We start from the raw sequence: 25,223 nt of genomic DNA, 5'->3' as shown, positions 1-25,223 counted from the left end.
TAAATACAAATCAATATTTCAGCTATAAGGAAAGTGTGCAATAGAAGAAAACAAAATAAAGACATTTTTGTTGTTCACCCTGATATTATAAAATCATTAAATACTTTCTCTTCAACACTGAAATATCTAAGATATGTGCAACATTTAATTATGATGAAAGGAACATCAATCATAGCTATTAACCTCAAGACATTTTAAGAATTCTATGAGCACTTTACTTTGAAAATAAAACAAGATTCACAACTTCTCCTTATGTTGATCCTGGAATTTGTTCATTAAGATTTCAAAAATGAATGTTTTTCTTCAAAGTATAGGAATCAGCTTCTCATCTAAAATGATGGTTTTAAGGCAGTCACGAATGCTCACATGGCATGTGCTAAATCAGAATTCTTGATAAGCCATTATATCATTGTATGAAACAAATGAAACTAGGGTAAGCATCACACTTAATTTACAATGAAAGTAAGAGATGCAGTAAATAATTTACTATCTATCCTCTCTCTACTTCAACTCAACCTTCATAAAATATATCCCAGGAAACAACAATATCATTACACTTAAATGACCAAAGAAATGAAAAAGAAATCATGGATGAAATCGAAAATTAGATGATCAAAGCATGAAGGAGAACTATGAAATGAAATTGTAGAGCTATCTTAAATCACACTCACACTATGCAAAATAAAATGCAGCAAAAGAAATCCTAAGAAGATTGGGGCAACGGACTGGCTAGTGAGCCCAACCACCCAACTTGTTTCCCTTGCAACAATTAAATCACAATCTGTGAACATTCAGAAGAGACACAAACATAAAATCGAATGCCAATTTATATTATCATTGAATCATGTTAAATCATGACTGAACAAGCAGTGTTATGCCCTAGTGGTCCCCTCCAGGGATCATCCCACTGGGAACACAGGCTCCTCCTTCCCTGCACAATCAAAATCGATCCCTTGTTCTATGAAAAATGTGATGTACAGAATACAATTCTGGGATCCCCTTTCAGTGTGCAACCCTCTGTCTTATAGCAGCAGCACTGCCCCAATTACTCGGATCTATGCGTACAAGTTTAGCATGGTTGTTAAAACTAATTTGGAACTAAAACAAGGAAATCTGATTTTTACTGAGTTCGAATGGGTGCAAGACGCATTTTTTGGGTGTATGTATTTTAATCATGATGCTAAAGACTCTGTGGCTTCTAGAAGTAGTTTGACTTTATCTCCATGTATTCTTTCTGCACTGGTGAACATCCTTAGGCTCAGTCTCATAATTATATGTTATGGTCTTGGACTTCAGCTCTGCATTCTTATTTCCACTTGACACTTTCTTTTTGATGCCATATGTAGCAAAATTGAATACAACAAGTATGCTTATAATGAAAGCCATAAAAATGTCATAATCTTCACAATGATCCCCATGAGTTTTTCACAATCCAATAGTCCAACCCATCATCTGACCATGGTCCAGGTTGGTTCCACATGTGCCTGTAAATACACCAGCTGTATAGAATTGGAAGTCACGACCACCAGCTTCAATTGCCACACTGATGGGTTGGTTTTCTACAACCTTCTTAAGTGCCTTCTCATCATTGTGAGGCACATCTTCATAGTCATTGATGGTGCATTTTTCCTATTTATGTCGCACTGGGAATCAACACCCTTGTAAGGATAATCCTCGTCGCTGTCAATACCTCCATTGTTTATGATGAATTCAAAAGCATAGTCCATCAAGCCACCATTGCATCCTTGGTTGTAAGAAGTATCACAGTCCACCAACTCTTGTTTAGACAGAGTAATCAAATTATTCGTCACAATTTTGTTTATACCTTCCACAACTACAACTGCCGAGGATGCCCAACAACTTCCACAAGCGGCTTGATTCTTCGCTTTTGCCACGACCCCTTTTTCTGCAATCCATACTATCTGGCAAAGTATTGCCAACATTGTACTGGTATCTAGGGCTCAGAGACTTCCTCTTTCTTGTGACATCAAATCTGGTTCCCAGATATCTTGCCTTGAATTCTTGGTGTGTAAGATCTACAAATTCATTAAGACCCAGCTAGTATGACAGGTTCCTCTAGTTCTACGCATCGATATAATGCAATTTATCCTTGAAAACAATAAATATCTCGCTTTTCTCATCCAGTGAATTGTCTGCGTTTCTGTACTTCATCAGCCATGATTCTTGATCCCTTAAAAATTACATCTAACGCTATCGACTTCACCAAACCTTTCATGACTGCATTGAGAGATGCTTGTAGCTGTGGGACTCTAAATCTTTTATTGAATCAGTGATGACTGTTGTAATAAGCATAGGCAGACAATGCCATGTTTAGTGCATAATCAAGGCTGACAGTATCTGGCAAAAACCGCAGAGGTGAGACATTGCAGTTCCTGCACTATTGGTACAAGAACTGTTAGTACAGGAACTGCTAGTACAGGACTACTAGTACAGGAACTATTTACCTACCACCAAGGGAGTATATTACTAATGCTACCTTCACATTAAATTAGTTTAAAATTAACCAAACAAGAAGAATTTATAAATCAATCACTGTTACCTCTAAATGCCTCTAGCTAATAGCCCAATAGTACATAAAAGGAATAATAATGACTATAAACATCCAGTACAGGTATAGAGTCATTCAACAAAAAGTGTGAAAATCTGGCCAAAACGAAGGCTCAATAGTGTGATTATGTGACTGGTTTGTCATTGCTTCATCCTGGTTAAATGTTGGTCACGTGCATGATAGATTTATCATTATATGATGTGCTTTGTTATTGATCTTGTTCATGGTTAACAAGCTAGTGAATATTTTATATGGATGCATGAACTAATATGTGTTTGTTATTCTGAAGAATTTAATGAACAATGAAAAATTATGCATTCATGACCCACAAGTACCATGTTTACCAAGTGTTTGTATAAATATATAACATGTCTTGTGTAAGCTTGAGCTTGATCAAAGCTTAGAAACATGATATGAAGACTGAGGAACTTTGTTGATAAAGTTCTGGCCATTTCTAGGCAATTGGTTTGTGGGCTAGCTCTAAAATTCTGGGACAAAGTCCCTGGCCATATGCAAAGAATTGGGAAAAATCGATTGTAGCCTCATGGAGGATGGGTTGTACATGCAACTAGAGGCCTCTGACTGCACTGACTGGGCTTCATGTGTGCGGCTGGGTTGTAAGCTAGGTTAGAAAGTGGTTCCAGCTTAGGGAAAAGGTCACCAGTGAAAATTGCTTGACATCTGGGTGATCATGTGGCTCTAAGTGTTGGAGCAAGTTTGGACAAGTGGACCCCATTTCCATAACTAGATATTGGATTTTGGGTCATGTATAGTAACTTTCAGCTCATTTTTACCCTAGTAATTATGTCAAAATCAGTGAATTCGGGGTGGGTGGGGTGTTAGGGTTTTCTTGTCTCATTGTTGATGCAGGGCACGACAAGAAAACCCTATCAGCATTTGAATTGGAAAGTATTGTTTAGCAAGGATGTCAAGGACCCAGTGGGACCCATGACTTATGATGAGGTGGAAGATGCCATGTGGAACTTGCATGCCGTGTACCTATAAAATATTGAGGCTACCGATGTGGCATACCAACAACGTGACATGTGGCAGGAAGACATGACCTTTTACAGGGAAATGTGGTAAGATTTTTGGTGACACAACATCATGAGGGGGTGCCACATGGTAGAGTAACATCACCTTGATGTTAGCATGACATCATGAATACATTATAGAATTGAGTGTTATGGAAGCCTATGTTACATGGCACTAAATGACACGTGGCAGTGTTTGTGGTGCCACTTGGTGTGGGGGTGCTACGTGGTGTTATCATGGTGGCACAGATGGTTGGGAGTCATGTCATTGTGTAGATTGGGACTAAAGAGGTATTTTATAATGTCTTTCTACTATAGGGCACAATTAGATAGAATCAATGGAGTAGATGGAAGCCATGGAACGAATATTATCTCTATTACCTAACTACGAATAAATTACGCCGCGTTGCGAACATTAGAGTAGAACACACTCAAGGTTGTGGCATGATTGTGCAATGGTGCTAATGTGGTGAGTTCCATGGTGGACCTCAGGTAAGGTGTCGGTGCCATGTGGGTGCCACGTCGAAAATCCCTGCTGATGTGGTGAGACCTAAGGAGCCGAAACATCAAATGGGCATTGTTGTAGCGGCTACAACCACCCTCCAAAATTTTGCCTTAGCTTCATTTTGGAGCCTCCCTACCAACCATGCTTAGAAGCATGTCTTGCACTATCAAGTACATAGGCTTCAGCTGAGTTTCAAAGGCTTGCCAACCTGTGCATGTCAATGTGCTTGTTTCCCTTCACAAGCTGCCTTTCCAAAGTTAAGCAAAATTTTGGCTGAGATGTTGACTCAGAAAATTGCGCAATTCTGGAGGGGAACCAACCTTCCCTCCAGAAATTGCGTAATTCTACTGCTGCCTGCTAAGCTCCAGAATTGCATAATCCAACTAGGCAACCCTTCCTCAGAGAAGTATGCAATCTAGCTAATCACTGGGCCTCAATCCAGAAATTGCGCAATTCTGGGAGGTAGTGACCTGTTGACCCCATAAATTGTGCAATGCATGAGGGATAGCCAACCCTGCTCAACCTAGAAACTGTGCAAATCCCTCTCCCAGTCTTGTAGACTCTTGCATGTGCCTTCAGGTTGACCAGTTCCCTTCGGGACCGAACAATCCTGATTTTTATGCATGGACTTCTCTTTCCTAAAATAGCAAAAGGAACATGCAAAAAGCATCCCTAAATTTTAGGGATCTATTTTTAGCAGCTGGAGGTTACATGCAATGATCAGTTTAGAAACTTCCCTCCAAGTGTTGCTATTTCCCAGATTTGTGGCATGCACGTCATGAGCCTAAAACTTATTTATTCGACGCTGCAGAGCTCATTCCTCACATCAATCTTGGAGCTCTGACATCCCACAACACATCTAGGAGTCTTCGGCACATTCAACTCAACTTTTTCCAGGTAAGTTTGCTTTTCATGTCATTTTCTGTTTTTCTATCGCTTTGCGTATTTTTCTTTCTACGAATGTTGTTTGCTTGGTTTTGTTGAATGCATGTTGTCATTTTAATGTATATTAGCTTGTAGAAGCATCGTTTCAGTTTTTTTTTTCATCTCACTGTTGTCGCATGCATGACATTGTTTATGCGCTAATGGTCGTCGTTGCAGTGACTCGTTTCGCACACATGCATGTTTTCCCATTTTCTAAATCTTTCATTTACTATTTGCATGCATGATCATTCACTCTTGCTCACATTCAGTCTCACCATGCATTTAAACCTCTTCATGTTTTCAGTCACCCGTCAATGGGTCTGGGCTACCTTGTCCCGGACCTTGCCTCACGTAGACAGAAATGCACTTTTTTGGAAGTGAAGGATCTTCCTTCCCTCCAGAAATTGTGTAATCCTGGCTAGCACTGACTTCCAAGCTAGCATTGTGCAATTTTGGGAGGGAGGGCCCTGCTAACCCAGAAAATTGTGCAATGCAATCTCTGCGCATGCATGACCTTACTGACTGAAATTGAACATTGCGCAGTTTCAACCCTCAACAGGCAGATTGGACTGTGCATTGCACAGGTCCAATAGTCTCATTGAAAATTGTGCAATCTTTACTTCCAGTCACCCAGGTATGTTGCATGTCAGTTCTCAGATTTGTTTTAGCTTTCAACTAACAGATTTCTTGCCATGAGTGTTGCTATTTCTCCAGGGATAACAGGTTTTCATCCGTATCTCAGTAGTATAGGTACAATGGCCTCCACGAAAGCAGGGTCAAAGGACATCGTTGGAAGTGAAACTGGAGATGTAGTTGAACAAGTGTCTTTGAGCTTGCCCATTTATGAAGACACCAAGTCGGTCATAAACAAAGATATTAGGTTGCAATGGTAGGACATCAATGATACATTCTCAGGCACATTTGAGGAAGATCTAAAAGACTGTAGGGTCTATGTCAACATCCACAAATCTGGCTTGCACTGGGTTGCATGTAGGTATCCTGTGTTTCTATGTGCGGACATGATACATTGGATTGTCTCGCACATTGATCCTAAGACGATGATGTTGAGCAGTGTTAGCGAGACAAATCTTTCTACTTTCAGGGGGAAGGACTATTAGGATATGTATCACTTGCCACAATTGATGATCACAATGGAGAAACCCTTCAACACATGCAACAACGCAAACTCCAGAGATATCTTGAAGAGTTGGGTGAAAGAGCCAACCAAGTTCAGGACAACACCCAGCCTGGTTTACAAGATGAAGATACTACGGAAGGCATATCAATACTTGGTTATATTTTCATGCCTCTTATACGACCAAGAGAGAATAGAGACATTCCCGCAAAGCTGGGTGATTGCGATGGACCAACTGACCAGCGAAGGAAGGTCATGCAACTAGTCCGACATGTTGGCTCTCAGGTTGAAGGAACAGGTGACAGAAGCTCGACATCCACCCAATGGTCAGCAAGAATAGATATACATATTCGCATACATACTGGATGCAATTTGTGCTCGTCAGCAGTTCCCAGACTTGAAGTGGGCATGGACACCTTCAGAAACTAATGTGCACACTTATTGCAGATTGTTCTCCGAATGCAGCTTCAGCGGAGTCATGACATAATTGTTAGATCACTTTTTCACCCTAGTGTACAAAATGATATTTGAGCAGGATCCACCTTACATGTCGCAGGAAGAAATGGAGGCATTGGTCGACATAACAGATTGGTATGCCTCACCCCTTAGTACCTTCATACGGATGTACAACATGGAGAAGCCTACACATTTTTTACTGAAGTTTTCCATGGACAAGCTCATCATGCAAGAAGTGTCGTATCACATCACGATAGGGTTTTCAGCTAGACTGCATAGGAAGAAGAAAGCACCTTGACTTGCTCTTCCTTTGCGGATCGAGTTGTACAAGATACATAATCTAAAGCATGATGATGCCGAGACGGAAGATTTCAAAAGATTTAATTTTGGCACCAAAAGTTTCAATCCATACAACCCGTATTGCTTTGTAAAGGACCACTATGTGAGAGTGCAATTTCCTTGGATCCATGGGGCAGGTCATTAGGCTGAGGAAGGCCTATGGAGATATTGTCAAATATTCTCTAGGCTCAATGAACCAGTCGAAATAACTGTGGAATGGTTAACGAAGCAGCGCAAAGTAGCATCCAGGAGAGCACCATCATCAGCAGCAGTAGAGGGTAGCAGACATGCGCATGAAAAAGGCAAGAGAAAGGTTGATGACAACTCAAAGGAAGAACAAATATGCCAGTTCAAAGAAGATCCACTATTAATGCAAGCAACTTCAGTGATTGAGGCTAAGAGGTGACAATTCGAAAAGAGTAAGGCACAAAGGCAAAGAGATAAATGAGGATAGAGGAAGCAAAAAAGGGAGTTGCAAGACTTGAAGTAGCAACTCCAGGAATAACAGGAGTTGTGCAGAAGAGAGAAGGAAGCGCAACAAGGACAAACATAGTAGGAGGTGCAGTGTGCAGAGATTGCTAAAATCATGCCCACATAGGTTATAGACTCATCTGAGCAGCTGGCACAGAGTATACAAGGTGAGAAGTCACAGGAGCAGGACTTAGCTCAAGAGATTGAACAATTTCTAGAGAATATGGATATGGGTGTGGTGCAACCAGAGTTATATCATGATACAGACATCATGCCTCATAACCAAGAGATCACCCCACTGGCTAATCCAGAAGTAGAGAAAGTCCCAAGCGATCGAGGAGACATAAAGATCCTTGAAGACAATCTGGAAGCAGAGATGCACAACATATATTTCGACGAGTCACAACACAAAGTTGTGCAATCGCACAGAGTGCCTACTCTAGATGTCCACACATCTCCTGTGCAGTTTGTAGAATGAGTGATCGTATCTGATGTGTACAAGCATCCAACAACATTGGCCAATGCTACCAGAGCATATGCTGAGGCCACGAGCTTGATTTTTCTATTCTTGATAGCAGAGAACGAGCACATGGCCAAGGAGTTACAAGTGGCCAAGCAGGGAGGAGAACAGGTTACATCATCCGCCAGAGCAGAGTTGAAGAGAGCGATACTGGATGAAGTATCGTCCCTTAAGACAGTCATGCAGATGTTGTATTCTAGTTTCGTTACCGTGCATAAGGTAGTTTTCCATCTCAAAGGTTGGCAACAACGTTGTGCTAGGAGAGCATGCATCTTGTCAAATCTTCATACTTCTTTCGATTGCATGCAGACATGGAAAATGAGATACAAAGGAGCCCCATTGAATTTTCCAAAAATGATGAAGCCCAAGGTGGTAAAGTTGAAGGTACGCATCCGGAGTCAGATCCGGAACTATGAGGAACTCCCACAGCTCATCACCAGTTTGCAGGCTTCACATACATGGGTGTTCAGAAACTTGGATGTCATTGTGCATGCACACGCGATCCCATCTATTGGTATGCTCACTAAAGCAAAGTCAAAGAACCAAGTTTGAAGGAAGCTAGACATGTACTTCGACGAGTTGATGGGTGTAGCCACCAGATCAGACTTGGAGATCAGCACAGATACTATGCATAAGTATGTTGTTGGTCCAACTGCACTCAAGACTATGATGCGCATATTAGCAGACAAGTTGGATAGAGGTTCCATATTAGTGTACTCAGATGCAACAGATGCAAGAGTTCGCTTTCAGCAAGATCACAATTGGGCATGCAGACACCATCATATACTACCAAGCTTGGCATCAGTTTGCCACCGTCAATCATCGCGAGGATGTCGAAGAGTTGGTCTTCCCACAATTTCCTGAGTTATAATAATGTCTTGCATGGCTTGCTCAAGTCTATTTTGTCTCACATGGGTACATGCGAAAATTGTAATGTAACATCTTGTAAAAGTGAAAGACCAAGTGTCATGGTCGAATGTAACAGTCAAGTAGTAGTTGAAGAGTCATGAGGGTAGGTGAAGAGTCACAAAGGGGAATGTCAAGGGTCACCCCACCCTTTGTTATTTATAGAACCTCATAACTCATTGTACAAGATTTCTGTGGCCAAGCTTCCTATAGGAGTATCTTAGAGAAAGCTTGGAGTGTATTGTAACGAGCCTTGGCTTCTCCATAGTGCAGAGCTATACATCTCTTTAGAGGAGTAAGCAGCAATGACTGTAATGTTCCACTATTGGAACTAGTGGTTGGTCATCGTTGTATTGTATGATTAGATCTTTCACTCTTAATATAACAAAGGCAGCATGTTTCATGCATATGTTGTTATTGTATTTCAATTTTCTTGGTTACACTAATGATATATGTATCTGTTTTCTTACGCATGTATGTATGGACTCTTTCTATATATGTATGTACAAATCTTGTTGAGATGTGTTGTTGGTTTAACTATCACTTTGGATGGTTGGTTCAGCTCCCTTCCAGCTTGTGATGTATCTTTGCTCGTGTGTTCCCTTCCAAGCTACGTGTTTCCACAGGTTTCCAAGGGGTGCACTCATTCCACCTTCCATGTGTTAGTACCCTTCATGAACCTTCCTTGGCTTGTTTTGCTGGTCACACCCTTTCTAGCAACAAGGACATCCTGCTTGCCTCTACGCGCAATCGCGGTCAAGGTGATACTGTACGACCCAGTGCTGGGACTCCTACACCAAACAGTCTGAGGTCTAGTTGGGACTTCTTACTGGGGAGATCCCTTGACATGTTGGTGGGTCCAGCACCATCAATAGGGATATAGTTCAATTTATAGGTTGGATCAATGAAACGTTTATATCATCGTAAAGCTCTTGACAAGCTAAACATGATGGTGTCATCCAAAGTGAGTTTTAAACACTTTGGTGAGAAGGAATTTTGTAACCCCATATTCAAATGAGACCATGGAAGTTGGGTTAATTGAAAGTAACACCTCCCACTAGAATTGGGAAGTCTAAGTGGGTTAGAGGGAGTGTTACAGAGTGGTATCAGAGCATCCAGATCCAACACTTGGACTGGATGGGCTCAAGATAGATGAAATGGAAAATGAAGATTCTATACTAGACCTTTGGAGATAATATTTGGAGTATCGAAGCTCCCATGTTTAACACTTGGGCTGAATGGGCCTAGGAGGATAATCTAAATACCTTGTTTATAGTGTGGAATACCACACTATGTGTCATTTAAAGGATGATTGTTTGTTATGTGCAAGTGGATGTTGGTTTTAGCATTTTGATTGATGATTATGTTGATTGAAGATGGTGTGTTGTATGCATATTGGTGTTGATATTATAATTGTGAAAGGATAGGAATGCCAGATTCAAATGTGTTAGTTTGTTTGCCAATTGATTTTTAAGCTTATAGTTATTTTGGCTAGTAGTCTTGGTAAACGAGCGATTTAAAACCTAGTGATGATATGAATATAAACATACTTATAAATATTTTAATTCCTAGAATATGTTGTTGACATGAACCCTAGATGTGTGAACAACAACAAATCAACATGCTTGGTGTTGGCATGGCAAGGTAACAAGTCAATTTGTTTATGTTGATGTAACTAACAACTATGTGTGTGTGACAACACATAATAATATCCATTTGCAACAAGAAATAAAAGCATGGAAAACAGTATGGTGCAACATAGCATGGACCAAGTCCACCATGAAAAAGAAAGAGAAATTCCCCTTGATAGAGTAGAAACCTTCAACAGCTTGAAAGTTGAGTTGAAGAGTTGCAAGGAAGAGAATGAAAGGCTCGCGACAAAGCAAAAAGAACAGGTAAGGTTGAACAAAATACTGCTAAGATTCCTGTCATACATGCACATTAGAGAAAATTTAAGCCTAAAAGTGCCCATGAATTTTTCATGTGATTTCCATATTGTAACATGTAAACCAATCAAAATCCTTTAAATTTTAAAAGAGGTACATGTAAATATTTTTTAGGGAAAAGAAGAAAAACTATTTTTTAATTATATTTTTGGTTTATCTCCTTATATATTTACACAAATTGCAAGTGTAGACACTTGATGGATGTGGAATTAAATTTCACATCCAACGAGTACCCATTATGCATACTTTTGAGAAGACTCACATTGATAAAAAATGAAGATACATTAAAAAAACATGTTGAACATGTTTTTTTAATGTATCTTCATTTTTTTATCAATGTAGTTCTTCTCAAAAGTATGCATAATGGATACTCGTTGGATATGGAATTTCATTTTGCATCCAATGAGTGTCTACACTTGAAATTTGAGTAATGCTATAAGGAGATGAGCCAAAAATGCAATTAAAAAAACAATTCTCTTATTTTCCCTCCAAAATTCATAACTCTTATTTTATTATTTTAACTATTAGTTTATTATTTTTTCCTTGCAAGGCCACTTTTAGACTGAAATTTCCTCTAATGAGATTTGTTGCAGCAAGCATCAACCTTTGGGGATATAGAGGGATTTCACGCTGACAAGGCTAGAAAGGGACATTATAAGGTTGAGAGAAAATAAAGTCAATTTCATGTTGGCACTATGGAGAGGCACATATAAAGAAATAATATCCTAACAAACAATGAAAGAAGAAGAAGAGTCATCCATGTGAATTCCAAGCACATGAACCAAAAATCTGTAATACATAAAGAGATGAGGGAGCATCCCCTCAAGCTCTCTAAGATACTAAAAAATATTTTCTTGAACTATTTTGAGGGATGTTGGAATTTTGAGGTTTCCATAAACCTTAGGAAAGAATTTGACTAAAACTTTGTGCATATATTGGCGATGGATACACTGAACACTAGAACTCAAGTGATTGAGTTGTTGTGATATAAATGAATGATGGGAATGTTTTGCATATATTTGTTGTTATTGTTGAATTCATATTTTGTTTTTTGTACTATTGACTATGACCATGGCCATGCTACATTTTGTAGTTATTATGTATCAACATTGTGGTATTTTCATTGTTTCTCATTTCTTCTTTCTTCTTTCCTTTTTTGGTTTGGTCCTGGTTTATTTGTTGGGTGTGAGAAGGAAATAAAAGGAGCTCTAGGGAAGATATGAATACAACCAAACTAGAAGTGCAAGACCCTAATTAAACCTTTTATATAAGATAAATAACAGTGGAGTGAAAAAAAGATGACATAAAAACTAGGTGGACTAGTTGGGACTACATGAGTAAAATGGACAATGACATGATAGTGATGAAAATAGCATAAGAAGGGAGTTCATGTAACTGAAAATTGTGCATGATATATATACATATATGTGTATTCTATCTTTTACGATCATGAGAAATATGAGAAGGTGAAATAAAGTTACAAGGATGTCAATTAGTTCTAAATGCCATTAGTTGAGAACCATCGTAGTAGTAAGATGAGTAATTAATCTATAAAATATGATCATTGTGTGAATGATATTGAAGATATGGTAATTACCATGCTTTAGGTAGCATAATGAGGTTACTTAATGGATTCCATGATTTATGGAACACCAATGGGAAAGTGGGTAATGGATACCCATTGCTGATAATCATCATTATTACTATGTTATGTTTATGCTCTTGATATTTGTTGTGAGCATGAATGAAAATGATAAAGGATAGGAATTGATAGTGTATTCTTAGCATGGATGAAGACATGTTGGAATCGAATGCATATGAAGTGTCCTTTATGAGGTTTTCATTGAAATCCATGAATTCCCGAGTTGATGAAATTATGACTAATTTGTGAGGCCAAGATCATTTCAGGAACTATTAAAGATTGTAACAATAGAAATTTTTCCAAATAGCTATACATTTAAAAGGATTTTAGCTAAAAGTATTAGTATTGTAAACCAAGTAAATAAGTCAGGAAAGAAGCCCGGGTAAAAGGGTAAAGGAAAGGAATTGGGTAAGAGTTCCTTTAACTGAAGTTGAGAACTATAGTTTAAAATTAATGCATGCTGGAATGGATACCAGGTAGTGGTATGGTGAAGGCAGGGGGATCCTTTGGTAAGAAATATTGTAATTATTTTTGCAATTCTTGTTGAGTGAAATGGAGAATTAAAATGCTAATGATTTTAAAGATATGAATTTCAAAGTTTTGACGTATTAGTCTACTAGAATGAATGTATATGATGCCATTCCATTTGAAAGTCATGTCGAGAATCATTCTAGTGGAAGGATGATTAATTAATGATCTTAAAAAATTGATGATAATATGAATGACATGTTTGGTGTTAGAACCAAGGGTGTAAGGGCCTATCAAAACAATTTCGTGGAAATTTCAATATAAGCTTATGAACATGTCTAAACAAGTTATTTCACCCAATCCTAAGCATTCCCCAATTTTTTGCAATGAAATCAACCTATCGCAAGCCTATAGTTGGGGCTGTGAAATATTTTCGTAATGCTCATACGAAAAATTAAAAATTATGCTTGCAAGCTGCTATGCCTATAATTTCAAATGCCTAAGCTGTTTTTCACAAATTTTTATCCCTTGTTATCCTTGATATGACATTTAGCAAAATTTTGAGGCATAATAAAGAAGTTTAAAATCAAACCCTAAAAATGCACAATTTTCCCTAAATGGTGATTTACAACATTCCCAGAAAACCATTTACAGTGTGCATTAAGTTTGTGGCAGGGTTTACAACATCTGACCAAGAGGATTGAAGGTTGTGGAATTATTTACAACGTCAAAGCATTTTAAAGATGGGAAGATCATTCCATGTAAAACGATTTGAGCCAAATGGAATGTATTTTGAGGTTTATCCAAAATTGTTGTCACTATTTCGAAATGTAGGTTGGGAATCAGTCTTTCATCGCTACAACAGATATAACTTGAGTTGATTTCATGACTTTATACATCCTTTTGATGGAATAAAATAATGAATAACATCCATACAGTCTCCAACCACCAAGGAATCCATTGCAGAGGCCATAGGTTTTCCTACTGAGGGCAAAAGATGGTTTAAAAAGTAGAGACTACAGAACGTGGAAATAAACTTGTTCTTGAAGGAGGACTGTCAAGGCCAAGTCTAGAATGTAGGAGTTGTTATAGACATTTTTGGGCACTGCAACCCCAAGCATGAAATGTCCATAAACCAAGGGCTCCTAAGTCCCTAAAAGTGTTGTTATAACCCCTAAACGAACAAGGTCAACTGATTACAGCTTCTCCCAGAAGTTCTCCATGAAAAACTGCTCAGAATTGGTCAAAACAGGATCATTTCAGCTGCTCCACAGGCCAAGTGCGTTGCATCTCACCTAAGTACACTGTGTGGGTGCATTGCATTTCAAAATTCCCTTCTATGGGGTGCGATGGGCGGGAAATGACAAATGGCAGTGTCATTCCGCGAGGTGGAGAGGCAATGGAAGCTTCCAGAAACTTCTCCTATGACACTTGCCTCTCTGAATTCGACCAAGGATGAGTAAGAGATCATCAATCTCCAAGTGGAAGCAAGAACTATCAGAGGGAAGACACTAATAAAATCACAAGCTGACTCATCTCCCTTACAGATATCTATATATGGATCCCTCATCCCAGAGATCCAGAGGCTGGAATTTTGCATATTGTAAGGAATTGTTGTTGGTTTCTTGAGAAAAACATCAGATTGTTGGGTGATCTAAGCTTTGTATGAGGTGAAGAGGGGCTTCCTTGCTGAGAGGTTGATGCTGGGTCAGAACAACTGGTTGTAACTCCTCTTGGCTTTTTCTTGTTTATCAATAAAAGCTATTCAAGTTTTCCTCCATACTCTTGTGTCATTTATGTTTGTTGCATTTGTATGGTCACTTTACATCTGATCCTAGATTGTTTATGATTATAGATCCATGTCTTTGTATAGTGCTATGCTACTATGATCTTACAGGTACTCTGTGAAGCTGGGCGTGCAAGGGAACAAGTAGCGAAAGACTATCAAGGAAGAGAGGAATCAAACTAGGAGATTAGCGCAAGACAGAGGTTGGTCTTCTTTGTTCCTCTCTATCTATACTTTATAAAGGAAAAACGAAAGTAGCTTTACTTTGTTTGTTTCTAAGGTAGCTATCACACCTTAGTGGGATAAGTAGTTCTGAGTAGACACTTTTCCCTGTAACAGGAGTCCCCTAGAACATGTTGAATCTTGAATGGTCTAGTGCTCTAAGGACTGTGTAACTCTTCTTTACCTTTGAAGGAATGTACTCTAAATATTATTTATATCACATGATATTTTTGTGTCATTTAGCAAGTTTCAATAAAATGAATTTGCCTTATTTTCTTCATCAAAGTTTGCTGAAAAATGTCTACCAAAGTTAGACCTAGACCATTTGTTACTTCATGAAATATGTCATCATGGCCTGATAAATATAATATACACTCATGATTTGAACAAGCAAGTGGAACAACTAAGACAAGTAAAAACTCAGAAAGTAAAAGAGAGGTCAAACTAATTTTTTTGTCAAAACCATAGCTCAGGAAATAGCTTAAGAAAATTTTTATAGCTATCCACTTATATAAATGTCAAGTAATAACTCTTGCTTTGTAGGAGGTGTGATGATATGGGAATTGTGATGATAATGGAGTTGTGGTTATATTGGATTTGTGATGACATGGGAGTTGTTGTGGTAAATAATATTCTTTTCAACAAAAAACTATCTAGATGGTAGTGCCTACACTCACTGGGTGGTTAGTGAGAGGGGGGGGGGCTTGTTTGGACTTGTATGAATAGAATGTGTGGAGCAGTATAACTATATATGAGTGCTTTCCTTGGGGATGAAAGCACTAAGTAAGTTAGATTTAAAGACGGAGTTGTTTGAAGATGACGTGGAGTTGATTCAAAAAAGATAAAACTAAATATCACATGGAGCTATGGGGCATATACACCATTGAGTGCTTGTCTTGGAGCTGGTAAACCACTATGTGGTTGTAAATCCAAGAAAGCAAAGAGTAACTAAGGAGATAAGTATTAATTTCTAGTTCAAAGAATTTCTCCATTGAAGCTATGGTTTGAACTGATTTAAAATTTTGTGGTTGAATTCATAAACAGAACTACTGATGAAGGTATGTCTAAATTTATTTGTAAACCCTTATGATGGAACTCATAAGTCTCATATGCTTATGATTTATAAGAACTATTGAACTATCTTGTACAAATAAATGAGGTTGGATGCAAGGAAAACAAAATCAACTTAATGATATTAGAGTGTGAAACAATGTGATGGAGTTGAATACTTCAGGAAGTAGGCCATTGTGGTGACACTGGAACCTTGTGATATATGTTCATCACCATGAGGTATGATATGACACGTGTTTTGTTATTAAAGAAAGCTAGAGGGATGCCTTGGCTGAGAAAATTATTCCTGTGTGTGGAAGCCATGCCAAGGGATGGATCACCTGAGGGACTGAGGAAGTAGAGAAGGGGATGCTAGAACTTGTAAGTTGAGTGACTTCATGGAAGTGGTAACAAATCACCCAAGGGAATGAGGAAGCAGAGGAGGGAATGTCAGAATTGGAAAGTGAACTTGTTTCTAGGAATCTTGTGCATAATGATTGGGATCAAAGATGCAACGAGTGTGTCTCAGGAAGAAATGAGATGAATTTCTTCCCTAAAGGAGAATTGAGGGCAGGAGATGGCATGGCTAGACATTAGAGGTGGGTCACACTATGAAATTAAGTGATCAAGTAGGACAATGAATCAAATAAGGATACTTGGAAAATTCCTGAATGAATAAGGATATCTTACCAATTCCTATCCCTTATGTAAATTAATATCAAAGTGTTGTGTATATATAGGGCTCACTATTGAATTTTGTTCTTAGGTATAGAGCATTGTTGAATTTTTTTTTTAGGAATAGAACATTGTTAAATGTTGTGTTCGCATATAGCACATCAAGGACGATGTTCCTCTAGGGGGTGGGGTGTATGATAACCCTTTTTCTATCCCTCTTATAAATATTTCTATGAACTTTAGTTCATGTAAATAATGTGCAAATGTAAAACATTGACAAGTTGAGGAATGTGGACATAGATTTAAAATCCTGAGAAGGAGGAGTTGCTTATAAACCCAAGCCATTGTACTTATTTCACCACTTATATCCCAAATGGATTTATCACATTGTTGGTGCAACATTGAATTTAGCAGTGGGCTTCCTGAGTGAAGGAAAAGCCATGAAATCTTGGTTCTCATGGAAATCATAGGCATGGTCAACATGCATGGAAAAGTACAAGAAATAAAGCCCTACAAGAGACAAGGTGTGGAAAGGAAGAGAGGAAATACACATAGAAAAGCAGATAGACTATGTATTGGTGTTAAGAAAGGGAGAGCCTGCTGAGAAAAAGAAAGAACAACAAATGTGAAAGGAAAGAGAACATAGAGCTTGAGATTGGCAGTGGACATGGATATGCTAGGGAGATATAACCTATTATAGCCTATGTTCTATGTTTGGGATAACAATCCCTCTGTTTTGTTGAGGTTAGAGTGTATTCTTGTGATTTAGTTGGCTAGGGAGAGTTCAGTGGAGTTGAAACACTCAATGCTAGCCTTGGGGTTGATAACCACTGGAGTGTTAGTTGGAGCTAATAAACCACATGAAAGGTTGATACACTTAGATACTAGTTGAAAGGACATATAAACCACTAAGTGATGGCCTTTGGGATAGTAAAAAACTTATTTGTTAGATCAATCAGCTGATAAACCTCCTGTATGATGGGCTCACGACTCCTACAATGTTAGCTTAGAGAAGCTAGTTGATAAACCACCTAGATAATGTGTTCATTCACCTGGAGCTAATTTATAACTCAATGAGCCTTTTATTTTCTACTAGTTAGAGAGTCATTTTGGTGTTACTGTTGGGGGCAGTTGATAAACCACCTAGAAAGTGAAATATTCTTGGTACCATCTATTGAATAGTTATTAGTGATAATACTCCTAAGAAATCACCTCATGAGACTCTAAATCTATCTTGACAGTGGTTAGCTACAAGAAATATTGTAGTGTAGTTGGCCTATGATTGGGTTGAGGACTGAAGCCCCTCCCTCAATCTCCAGTCATTAAGTTGTACATATAAGTGTATCTAATTATGCTTCTGTTACATTATGAATGTTAAATGATGTTGTTATGGGTTATCACAATGAATGTATCAATATTTCTTATGGAGGAATGGTGTTATTTCGGGTTTCCTTTAATGAGATGCATATGTGACTATTCTCATGGTTTGAAAGGGACTTGCAGATCCTTATGACTATTGATACTTTCTTGAGTGCAAGGTTAATTACATAACATGTATGGCTATTTGTTGAGTTTAACTGATTATCAGTGGGTGTGATTTCTATTGTTTATTATATCATGAATTTCATGGATATCTATTATTTATGGACTAGTGAAAGTTTGTTTTTGATGTTATGTGTGGCATGTTATATCAATGGATATGATAGTCCCTATTGGATACATTATGTGATTAAGGGACTATCGTGTATCTAAAGTCATAATTTTGTTTGACTTATATCTAGCTGAGTTCTATGCATGTTTATAAGCATGTTGACAGTTTTATTTCCTTTTTATGGCCATGTTTAATGCTAGGAATGTTGGCATGGGAATGAGGATTCATCCCTATCGTAATCTTGGTGATGAGCATTGCTCGTCACAAAGAGTAGCTTCGTAAGTCATTGAAGCCCTTAATACATCTAATCCAGGTTGTCGTTGAACAACAGGCTCGCTCTCGGGACGAGTGAGCCCTATTAGAATTACTCTAGAGTTAGAGCCTACAAAAGATTATAAATGTTCATCTAGAGATAGATACATTTATGTCCTAGGGAACAAATATGTGCATATATGGAATGAGAATATTAATGTTTATAGACAAAACCCATAGAATGACAGGAGGCCAGGAGTTAATGAGAACATGGGACAGGAAAGTCCCTATTACTTGTCATGGTTTATTTACATCACGACATGCCATGATTACCAAGGGGCTATAGGGAAAGTGGGCACAATTGACAGAAGGTACAGGAAGGGAAAATGTTTGTTGTCTTCCAGAAATAATTCTTGTCATGTCACAAAGGTGAGACAATGGTATATTCCTTCCCAGTGTGGGTGTCTTGGCACTGTTGTTGAAGGACATGATAGGAAAAACCTATCTATGTTTAAATGGGAATGTATTTTTTAGCATGGAGGTCTAGGCCCCGATGGGACACATGACAAACACTGATTTGAAAGATGCCACATGGAACATGGATGACATGTACCTATGACATGGTGAGGTTTCCTATATGGCAAGTTGTTAACATGACATGTGGTAGGTAGACATGGCCTTTTGGAGGGCCATGTGGCAGGATTTTGGTTGACATCTGGCATCATGAGAGGGTGCCACTTGGCAAAGTGACTTCACCCTAATGTCAGTATGAAATAATCAAGACATTAAAGAAGTGAGTGATATGGAGGACTATGCTACGTGGCATTAAGTGACATGTGGTAATGGTATTTTGTGCCACCTAGCGTGGGGGTGCTATGTGTTGTTGACATGGTAGGACACATGGCTAGGATCCATCTCACCATAAAGATCGATACTACAAAGGTATTTTGTAGTGCCTTTCTACTACGGGGCACAAAGTAGACATAAGCCACAAAGTAGACAAAATCCATGGGACAAATATTATCTTCGTTACTTGATTGGTAATAAATTATGTCACAATGTAGACATTAGAGTAGAACACTCTCGGGGTGGTGGCATGATATCATGGTGACACTGTGGCGTTATGATGTGGTAGGAACCATGGTGGACCTTAGGTGATGTGGCAGTGCCACATGGGTACCATGTGGAAAATCCTTGTTGATGTGGCAAGAGTTAAGGAGCCCAAATGTCAAATGGGTGTTCCAAATTGATTTATACACACTATGGGTGAGAAGGAAATTTGTAACCACATATTCATAATGATACCATGGAGGTTGGGTTAATTGAAAGTAACTCATCCCAATATTCTTGGGAAGTCCAAGGGGGTCACTAGGGAGGAGAATTATAGGAAGCTCCAAAGTCGCACTTCCTCGAAAGACTGTCTTCACGCTAGTGGAAACATCAAATAAAAGAGATTTATTTTGATCAGCTAACCAGACTCATAAAGGGAGCAGGGATGGATTAAACGAGAGAGGTTGATGTCCCATGATACTATCTTTCGAAATATTAATATAGTCACAACTTCCTAGGATCCGAGATGATAAGGATATGATAAGGGGAAGGGTTGAGCATAGAAGCCTGAAAATCGAGGAACCTCCCCATAAGCATGTTACCTAATGAAAAAGTATCTTCTATCCACATTAATTTTTTTTATTAGATTACTCTCTTGCACCATTCTTCTTTGCAAATTATTAGCCTCCAAAGATGTGTAGCTTCCAAGACCACATTCATAAGAAGAGGACCCTTGATTCCAAGTTCCCCTTGAACTTTTTTGGTTTTGAAAATAACCCATTTTACAAGATGAAACTTTTTCATGTTTAACCTCCCTCCCTGCCACAAGAGATTTATAATCTCCCGAGCCATTCAAGCTCTTGCCCCTACAGGGGTCAAAAGGATTAAATCAATTGATAAATGCAAATTTGGCCTTGAATCCCAAAATTAGAGGCTACCAAGATGGATGAAGAAAGAGATTAAGAGAAATAGGCATTCTATTATATTTAAATTCTTTCAAAGGTTTGAAAACTGTGAAACCCATCACTATAAGAAGCTAATTTTGAACTAAATTACTGACATTCCAAGTATGGAGCTAGATTTTTCTAGTATTTATCAAACCTCTAGAGCTTACCACAAATTTGTCCAACATATTTTTGAGTATTGACGAAATTAGTATAGAGGTGCCTCCCAATAGTAAGGTGTCATAAAAAATTTGAGAATAGTTAATGCTTTTAAACCCCCACATAAATCAAATACGTAACAAAGCCCGAATCCTTATTTTCGATCAAAATCTTCTGCTTAATGGATATACTAATAAGATGTATGAGTATAGGGAAAGAGAACATCCTTGTCTAATGCCCCTAGAGGCTTTGAAAAAAATAGTAGACCTACCATTGACTAGAGGAGTCATCCATGGGCTTAAAATGTATAGTGTTATCCAATTTGTAAATGTTTTATTAAACCCAAGCCTTCCCATACTTGGAAAAGGACCAAATATTTGATTCAAATGAAGGCATTAGCTATGTATAACTTTGTAATCATCCCTTTCTCCCCTTTGAGTTTAATTGAGTGAATAATCTCTTGAAGTAGGACGATATTATCAATAATTTGGTGATTTTCAACAAATCCCCCTTGGTTCTCTGAAATGATGTTGGGTAGGAGAGGTTTAAGTCTACTTGATATAATTTTTGAAATGATATTATATAAAACCTTACAAGAAGAGATGGGTTGGAATCGTGCAAAGGAGGTAGGAATGAACTCTTTTGGAATGAAAGCTATGAAGGAGTAGTTAATCCCACCCACCATCGCATGTGCTTAAAAAAACAAATACACCATTTGATAGAAATCAAACATTATAATATGCCAAAAGGATTAGTAAAAGTAATTTTAGAAACCATCAAGACCAAGAGATTTGTCCTGTTCCATTGATCCAAGAGATTTCCAAGCCTCTTCCTCTAAAATTGTATAAGTCATGATTTTATTATCCTTATTTTTTCAACAAAGTAGGAATGTGAGCCAACATGTCTTCCCTTGCTTCTTGATTTCCCTATTGTGGGTCCTTATACAGGTTTGCAAAATGGTCAAACGCTACTTCTTTAATTTTTCCATAAGAGTCTAGGACCACTCCATCTATTGTGATAGACTTGATGTTGCCTCTCCATTTCCTCATCTTTCCTTGGTGATGGAAAATTTCTCAGTTTGGATCCTTAACCCTCAACCAAATACTTCGATACTTTAGACACCTTGTCACATCCTACTGCCTCAAGGCCTTATGTAGCATATTAAACTCTTGAGCCTCTTCATGCAAGATTTCCTTAGCAATTTTCTCATGATCCATTATTGTTTGGACTTCTTCCAATCTTTGTTAGTGGAGACAAAAATATTTAATATGTCCATATAAATTTCTTTAACCCAATTTATTAATTTTTCCTTTTTCTTTTTTGTTCCCAAATGAAGACAAGGAAGCCCAAGACCCAACCTTCCTACACTTGAGAAACATTTCATAAAATCCAATGGAACTCAACCATTTACAGTTGAAGTAGGAGGGAAGGGGGGCACAATATTCTTAAGGGATGATGCACAACAATATTGGCCTATGATTTGAGCCACCCCAAGCCAATATATTTGAAAAGAAAGAAAACCTTTAATCTAGAAAGTCGCTACCAATTAGGAATCGATCCAACCTATCTTCTATGTTGCTATGTCTAATTTGTTTATTTCCCCATGTATACTTGTGATAGGTCGAATGAACATCAATGAGAAAGTGATAAGAAAGAAGGTCTTCATTTTTTTTTTCGAAAAGGATCCTGGATTGGGCTCCCCGCTTTTCTTCCTAGGAGTGTATAGTGGTATTAAAATCACAACCAATAATATGTTTTCTTCTAAACCAGGCTTCATCGTGGATGATTAATGAATTCCAAGAATATTTTTTCTTGATAGACTACTTGTACATAAACATTGACAATAATGCATGCCTCATTACTAGGAATGTGGAGAAGACAAGTGGCCAGCCAATGCTTAAATTATTTTTCTAAAATCAATTAAACACTGCATTTTACCATAATGTGAAAACACCTTTATAGGTCTCTCACAATCCAATCATTGAAAGTTTAATTTCTTTCCATAATATCTCTCTATTGGAGGGCTTCATTCCCCCTCCCCCCCTGCCCTGCCCCACCACCACCCCCCCCCCCCCCCCCCCCCCCCCCCCAAATTTGTCTTCTAGAGGAGAAGGATTTGGGGGTTTTCCTTTTTCATTAAACTTTTTACTTTTGAGAGATTTTTTTCACTCCCTATTCCTCTAAAATTCTAGGAGACTATCTTCATCATTTACTAAAGCTTTTAAGGTTCCCCCCTTAAACAGGGACCATCTCTCTTCCATTTCTAGTTATCCTTGGCTTTCCTTGGAGAGAAACCTCAAGAGTGGTCTGAGATCCTAATTCCTTTTCTTTTTCTTCTTTCTCATTGTGAATCTTCTTATTCACGTTTCTTCTAAATTTCTTGGGAATTTTGCTTACACCGATCTCTTTCACCATTTCACCTTCAGACTGCTCAACTACATAGTCTACAAAGGAGAGGCTTTGATAGTTCCAAGTGATTCTAGGGAAAGGGAAAATCTTCTCATCTTCAAATTCATGTTGAACTCCATTAAAACTTCCTCTAGAGGAACTCCATTCAATATTTCCTTGGAATTTGAAGCTTATTTAGTGTTGGAAATACTAAATGAGGGGGGTCAGTTAGTATTTCTTTTACAATTTTTATTTTTTACCAGTTAAGGCCACTTATAATAAGAGCATAGAATGAATAATGATAGAATAATAATTTTATTAATTAGAAATATTGAGATCTACAATACGTTTTTTTACAATAAATCAAATGCAATAATGTTTAGATCTCCAACCCTAGATGAAGACATTAATCTCCAATCCACAAGGCTCCAACCTATACTTTACCAAGCGACAACTTGGACTTCACAAGGCTCCAACCCTATCTTCTAAAAGGCTCCAGCCTTGTTTTATGAGGCTCCAACCCTCTCCACTGGTACATGCTCCAACCTGATATTTTTGAGGACTCCTATCCTCTAGGGCTCCAACCCACTGCTTCATATCTTCAATATGGATTTAATGGTTCTTTAATGACTCCAGTGTCTTCTAAAACAAGCCTTAGTAGTATCTTCAAGTACCTTCAACAATGCCCTCTCTTAGCTCATTAATGAAAACTTTATCAACCACAAAACGTGTCTTCACAACTCTTCATGATATCCAATCAGTCTTCTCCAAGGTTACTCCATGAGGGCTTCAATCATATATCAATGTCTTCCAAGAATACTTTCAAATTCTACAAGTGTCTTCTAGATTTCTCTGAAGTAACTCATCAAACAATGCCTTCAAGTTTGTCACTAAGTTGCTTCAAATGACTCCCAAAACCTGCTCTGAAACTTCGAACCATTGCCCTAAATAGGTCTTCTATAAGACTTCAAAGGTGTATTCTTCAATAATCCTCAAGAGGGTCTACATTGATGGTGAAATGGTCCATTTTGATAGAACTCTCTGCTACAAAAGAGGTCAGAAGTTTGTCCAAAAAGGCTCCAAAAATCCCGTGAAAAATATAACAAAAACCCAAGAGACTTTCGCCTCACATTCTTGCTTCGATTCGTCTATTACACATAAGAATTTGTTTAGACATATACTACAAAAAATTTCTCACATAACACTTTTCTCATAATTTTGCTTCTTGTAGCAAATATATACTTCAAGACTTGCTTTTCTCTGTCACATTTTTGAGTCAGAATTGCTCCAGAATTGTTACAAATTCAAAGGGTTATATCAAAAGAGAGAAGTTTGTCAAAGTTTCACAGGTTTGAATTCAATTTATCCACAGGTCCGAGTTTCTCAATATCTCAAACTTACTGCACAGAACAGGTCCAAGTATCACATGTATGTTTACAAGTTCAAGCACACAAATATGTCCACAGGTCAGAGTTATTGCAGGTCTACCATAGGTGCGAGAGGTTTGAGTTGCACTTAAGTATTAGAGGCTTTAGTTTAGGATCAAGAAACACAGGTCCGAGTTGTATTTATTGGGTAGCTCAACCCTGCGGCTCAGCTGCTCAAGAAATTTCTAAAACTTTGTCACCTTGACTTTAAAGTTATGTAGGATCCTTCCTTAAAGAACTCTGGCTCTTTTTTTTTTTATCTTTGCCTCTAAGCAAATCAAATATTCTTGACCGACAAGTCGTTTTTCGACTTGTATCCTTGGTTTTTGTTTGCTCTGCATCCTCGCTTTTGACTTGTGCCCTTCCTTTTTTTAATTTGTTTCCTCCCTTTATATCTTTGTTTTAACTTTGTTATCTCCCTATCTTCTCCATGAAATCTCCTCAAGCGTATGACTATAGCTTGTTATTATTTAACAACGATTCTATATGCGGAATAAAAACTTAAAGAATCGTAAAACTGGAATGAAGGTTTAATGCCCAGTAAAAATAAATTACCTCCAGCCATTGATAACGCTCTTGCTGCAAACCAAAACTTTTCTATTACGCTTCCACAGTCCACTTGCTTTCTTGACTGAAAACAATGCTCCAGCTTCAATCCAAGCAAAAGAAAAGAATACAGAAAGTTTGAAGGCACTTCCAAGCTC

General features: G+C 38.1%; 1 pseudogene; it reads right to left on the bottom strand.

The window, feature by feature from the left end:
- Nucleotides 1–1,402: 1,402 nt before the first annotated feature.
- The window catches only part of LOC149182280 (cysteine proteinase COT44 pseudogene), a 33,493-nt pseudogene continuing 9,672 nt past the window's right edge, over nucleotides 1,403–25,223 (bottom strand).

Source organism: Pinus tabuliformis, chromosome 3_2 (genome assembly GCF_031772625.1).
Source record: "Pinus tabuliformis cultivar Carrire ecotype Pingquan chromosome 3_2, CPIR1, whole genome shotgun sequence".
In the NCBI taxonomy this organism is placed as follows: domain Eukaryota; kingdom Viridiplantae; phylum Streptophyta; class Pinopsida; order Pinales; family Pinaceae; genus Pinus; species Pinus tabuliformis.
Note: the sequence above shows the minus strand (reverse complement) of the source record. Positions and strands in the feature narration are given on the sequence as shown.